Consider the following 6083-nt stretch of genomic DNA (forward strand, 5'->3'; position numbering starts at 1 on the left):
GAAGCTGTTTTAGCTCATTCGTTTCCTCATTTATAAAATGGGGATAATAATAAATAATATAATATAATAATACATATAATTTAATAATATAATACAATATAATATAAATATTATTAATATATATTAATATAATATATAATAATAATATAATAATAAACTTGTTGTAAGAATTATATGATACATGAAAAGTGCTTAGAAAAGTGCCAAACATCCATAAAAGCCAAAAACATTAACATTTACAGCAGCAGCACTGTGCGGATCTGCCTGTGGGCAGGAAGACACACTCGTTTCGTTTCCAGGGGACTCTTTTCCTTGCCTGGCCTCTGTGTTGATCTCTCTTTCCTTGGCCTTCTTGAAACGGGACACAAGCTCCTGCTCTTCCTGTTTCTCTCCATTCTCTCTGCCCTGGTCTCTTCCTATTCCCATTCTCCAAATGTTGTTGAGTCCTCTGTTATACTTTTGGAGGTTGGGCTTTAAGCAATTTTTGAATCCTTACAATGGTCTGAAATTGTTATGGGTTTTAAGCTGTGTACTGCAAAAAAAAAGTATGTCGAAGTCCAAACCACCTCAGCATGTGACATTATCAAAAACAGAGTTATTGCAGATGTAATTAGTTAAGAGAAGGTCACACCAGAGTAGGGTGGGCCCTTAATCAGTATGACTGATATCTTTAGAAGAAAAGGACAGAGACACATAGAGAGCAAAACACATGTGACAACTGAGGCAGAGATTGCAGTAATGCAGCTGCAAGTCAAAGGATGCCCAGGCCTGACAGCCACTACAAGAAAGAGGCAAGGAAGGAGCTACCCTTACAGATTTCAGAGGGACCATGGCCCTGCCAACACCTTGATTTTGGACTGCTAGACTCAAGATAATGAGACAATATATCCCTGTTGTTTTAAGCCACCCAGTTTGTCTCACTTTGTTACAGACGCCCTAAGAAATTAACATATAAATATTTATAAGAATGTACTTTTTTCTAAAAAGAGAGTTTTGAGCTTTCATCAGATTCTCAAAAGGACTTGAAACCCAGGAAACCTTCAGCAACAACTGTTCTTTGCACTCTCCTCTGATGATCCCATTTACTCCTGTGACTTTAACTGAACCTGCATATCTTTGTTTCCCAGATATATACAATAATCCAGACTTCTCTAGTGTGCTAGAAACTTATGTCTACTTGAAATCTCTGCTCACATATTCCCTACTGAGTGGAGGATATACAGAATTATCATTACCCTCCTCATTTCATTAAATGATGCCACAATTCACTTAGCTGTTTAACCCCAATACTGAGAAGGCTTCAATGATCCATAACCCCATCCATCATTAAGAGTTGTTAGCCTGACCTCCAAAATAAATCATGAATGTGTCTACTTCTCTTCCCCCTTTGCTCCCACCACCCTAGGACTGCCACTCTCATATGTTTCAGGGAGTAATGCAATTGCCTCCCCAGCTGGTTTCCTGGCTTCCTCTTTTCTCTTCCTCTTATCCATTGTTTCACTGAAGTGCCAGGACAGAGATTAACATGAAGTTAAGCACTGAGTGTTCCCCTGTTGGGTAAAGAGTGAAAAAGGATTTTGGAGAAAGAGAAGTTGGGTTCTGAAACGTAGGGTGACCAAATCATCCTATTTTTTTTTTTAACATCTTTATTGGAGTATAATTGCTTTACAATTGTGTGTTAGTTTCTGCTTTATAACAAAGTGAATCAGTTATACATATACATATGTTCCCATATCTCTTCCCTCTTGCATCTCCCTCCATCCCACCCTCCCTATCCCACCCCTCTAGGTGGTCACAAAGCACAGAGCTGATCTCCCTGTGCTATGCGGTTGCTTCCCAATGGCTATCTACTTTACGTTTGGTAGTGTATATATGTCCATGCCACTCTCTCACTTTGTCACATCTTACCCTTCCCCCTCCCAATATCCTCAAGTCCGTTCTCTAGTAGGTCTGTGTCTTTATTCCTGTCTTGCCACTAGGTTCTTCATGACCCTTTTTTTTTTTTCCTTAGATTCCATATATATGTGTTAGCATACTGTATTTGTTTTTCTCTTTCTGACTTACTTCACTCTGTATGACAGACTCTAACTCCATCCACCTCAGTACAAATAACTCAATTTCATTTCTTTTTATGGCTGAGTAATATTCCATTGTATATATGTGCCACATCTTCTTTATCCATTCATCCGATGATGGACACTTAGGTTGCTTCCATGTCCTGGCTATTGTAAATAGACCTGCAATGAACATTTTGGTACATGACTCTTTTTGAATTATGGTTTTCTCAGGGTATATGCCCAGTAGTGGGATTGCTGGGTCATATGGTAGTTCTATTTTTAGTTTTTTAAGGAACCTCCAAACTTTTCTCCATAGTGGCTGTATCAATTGACATTCCCACCAACAGTGCAAGAGGGTTCCCTTTTCTCCACACCCTCGCCAGCATTTATTGTTTCTAGAGTTTTTGATGATGGCCATTCTGACCAGTGTGAGATGATATCTCATTGTAGTTTTGATTTGCATTTCTCTAATGATTAATGATGTTGAGCATCTTTCATGTGTTTGTTGGCAATCTGTATATCTTCTTTGGAGAAATGTCTATTTAGGTCTTCTGCCCGTTTTTGGATTGGGTTGTTTGTTTTTTTGTTATTGAGCTGCATGAGCTGCTTGTAAATTTTGGAGATTAATCCTTTGTCAGTTGCTTCATTTGCAAATATTTTCTCCCATTCTGAGGGTTGTCTTTTGGTCTTGTTTATGGTTTCCTTTGCTGTGCAAAAGCTTTTAAGTTTCATTAGGTCCCATTTGTTTATTTGTGTTTTTATTTCCATTTCTCTAGGAGGTGGGTCAAAACGGATCTTGCTGTGATTTATGTCATAGAGTGTTCTGCCTATGTTTTCCTCTAAGAGTTTGATAGTGTCTGGCCTTACATTTAGGTCTTTAATCCATTTTGAGTTTATTTTTGTGTATAGTGTTAGGGAGTGTTCTAATTTCTTACTTTTACATGTACCTGTCCAGTTTTCCCAACTCATCCTATTTTGCCCAGGGCAATAGACTGAATGTTTTCCCCCTAACATCAGGAACCAGGCAAGGATGACTTCAGTTGTCTCTCCTATTCACCATCATAAAAAAAATGTTAGACAGTGCAATAAGGCAAGAAAAAGAAAGGAAAATAATATAGAATGAAAAGTCATAAATAAAACTATCTGTATTCAAATAAAGCATAGTTGTCTGCTGGAACCAATAAATGAGTTTAGTAGGTCATATAAGGTCAATTCACACACACACACACACACACACACACACACACACACATATACAACTATACAATAGCAATGAACAATTGGAAATTGAATTTTTTTAAAGTACCATTTAAAACAGCACAAAAAATATTTAGGTATAAATATAGAGAAATACATACAAGATCTGTATGTTGAAAACTGAAGAGAAATTTTAACAGATCTAAGGAAATTGAGAAAAATACTGTTTTCATAGATTGGAAATCTCAATAATATTAAGATGTTAGTTCTCCCCAAATATATCCATAGATTCAACACAATCCCAATCTGAATTCCAGCAAAAATACTTTTTAATTAAAAAAGATGATTCAAAAAGTGATATAGAAAACAAAGGAACTTAAATATCCAAAACAAATTTGAAAAAAAATAAGGTTGGAAAATTCACACTATCTGATTTCAAGATTTATTACCAAGATACAATAATCAATATAGTGTGGTATCAATAAGTATAGACACATACCTCACATATATGGTTAAATGAGTTTTGTCAAAGGTGCAAAAGCAATTCAATGGTAAAAGGATAGTCTTTTAAAGAAATGATGCTAGCACAAATGGGCATCCATATATTAAATAAATAAATAAATAACTTTGATCCCTACCTCACCCATATACAAAAATTAGCTCAAAGTGAATTAAAAACCCAAATGTAAAGCTGGAAACTATAAAACTTCTAGAAAAAAATATAGGATAAAATTGATGTGACCTTAAGTTAAGCAAAAATTTCTTAAATATAAAACCAAAATCATAATCCATAATAGAATGAAAATTGACAAACTGGACTTAATAAAATAAAAATGTCTCCACTTTGAAAGATACTGTAAAGAAAATGAAAAGATAAGCCAGAAATAGGTGACATCGTCCCGTTGCAGAGGCTTTGGGATCCACCTCATCTTTCAGGCCAAAAACATGCATTCCCTAAGCAGTTTCACCAATGACTGGGGCCTGATCATTTCTGTTCAATGAATAATTCCACTAAATGGCAGGAATCCCCCACTGGCTAAGCCAAGTTGTTTTCAGAGCTGCAACACAGTCTGAGGCTCCTAATACCCATCCTTCTTTCCTTGTACTCCTGCTCCTGTTCCCTCTTCCCTTATCTTTCATACATGCAATCTTTAATAATTTTTTTTGGCATTTCTAATCCCAGAGGACCCAAACTGGCACAGTAAGTAAAGCCTCAGTCATTTAGAACATTGTAATCCATGGCAAGAATCTGCAGACTTATCCCCTAAAGAGAAAGTGTTCTGAAATACTTTAAATCATACCCATCAGCATTTCAATTATATATAGTACATTTCACAAGTTAAGTGCTATGGAAAAAGTAATTTTTTTAAAGCGGATTTGATATCATAGATCATGGTGAATCCTTCTAGGAAGATAATAGTAGCAATCAGCTACTTTAAAAATCTGGAAAGTGCTATTTTGCAAGTTTGGGTTATCCACTTATAATTTCATAATAAAAAAGTAAGAAGTTTCATAAATACAAAAGAACAGGAAATCCAGTTACCATACTAGAAAAGTACAATTTCCTGCTAACATTCTTAGCTTTCCTCTTCCAGTTCAATATCTTGGTATTTACAATTCATATAATAGCATTGTATTTTTTAAAACCAAGAGGGGCAGCTGTAACTTCAATAAAAGATTTTAAATACATCAGCACTTTTCTTCCTTAAATGTGTAATGTAACTGCTGTTCATTCAATGTAAGCACTTTAATTCATTTTTAGAAAAGAAACTTTAACAACTTTCAAGGAACTAATATATTGTTTGAACACTGAATGAAATAAAATAAATGCAGCAAGTCTGGGAGAATTAACATTGCATTAAGTCAAGGGAAATTTGACAGAGCATGTTTTCAGTCACTAGGAACAATTTAAATTGCTTCTAAGCAGAAAAAATGCTTAAAATTAAGATGAGAAAATTGTTTTCAATATGCAATCATTTAATACCAATTATGACAAAAGGCTGACTTAGCAACAACTGAAAGAAACCACAAGCTTAATTTTAACCTTCCACAAATATCTTTTTAGAAGAGGGGTGGTAAGAACATTAAAGAATAAAAAACATGTATCTGCAAAAAAGAGAAAAATGAAGAAATGTAGGAGGAAAAGAATTCCAAGTCTATAAAAATGGATGAACAAAGCAATAAATATTTGTGTAAAAATGTGTTCTTTGGTGATCCAAGTGAGAGCAAATTTCATTAGAATGATGGCAAAGGTAGATGTGCTGGAGGGGTGAGGAGTGAGGGTGATTGTGTTGAGAGGGTAAATGTATGAGACTCTCAGAGGCCCCTTGGAATTGAAGAGAAGAGACTGAGTTGGAAAGGAACTGGGTAGGACTCAGAGCAGGAGTTTTGTTTTAGGACCATGAATGCTTAAGCATGTCAGTTGTTAGAAGCAAGGATACACATGAGAAGGTTACATGACAGTTAGCATGGTTCAGTCCTTAATGTGTACCCGTTACGTGGTGCACATAAGGCATGACAAATGAAAACATGTTCTAATCTATCCCAGAGATACTGTAACTTTCAGCAATAGGAAGGGGTGGGAATTATAGAAGAGTCAGCACAGTGAGGCGGCTAGTTTTCCAGCTAAAGGCTCAGCCTCGGGGAGGAGGCTGGGGGAGTGGCAGGGCTCCTGAGATAGAGAGGACGCGGGGTTAGAGAGTGTAGGCATGGGGCCCTGTTTTCTCAGGATGGGAGGGAATTCAAAGTATCTGTGGACAGTGAGGGGACAGGAAGCAGGTAGGGCAGGGGCTAGAGGGGTTCCTTTCACCTTCCTCTCCCCCATTCCTC

The 6083-nt window shown here is 36.5% G+C and overlaps 1 protein-coding gene across 3 annotated transcripts in view; it reads right to left on the bottom strand.

The window, feature by feature from the left end:
• The window catches only part of CTNNA2 (catenin alpha 2), a 1185886-nt gene that overhangs the window by 847267 nt on the left and 332536 nt on the right, over positions 1-6083 (bottom strand). The window lies entirely within an intron of this gene.

Source organism: Balaenoptera physalus (assembly GCF_965194825.1).
Source record: "Balaenoptera physalus genome assembly, chromosome: 15".
Taxonomy (NCBI): Eukaryota; Metazoa; Chordata; class Mammalia; order Artiodactyla; family Balaenopteridae; genus Balaenoptera; species Balaenoptera physalus.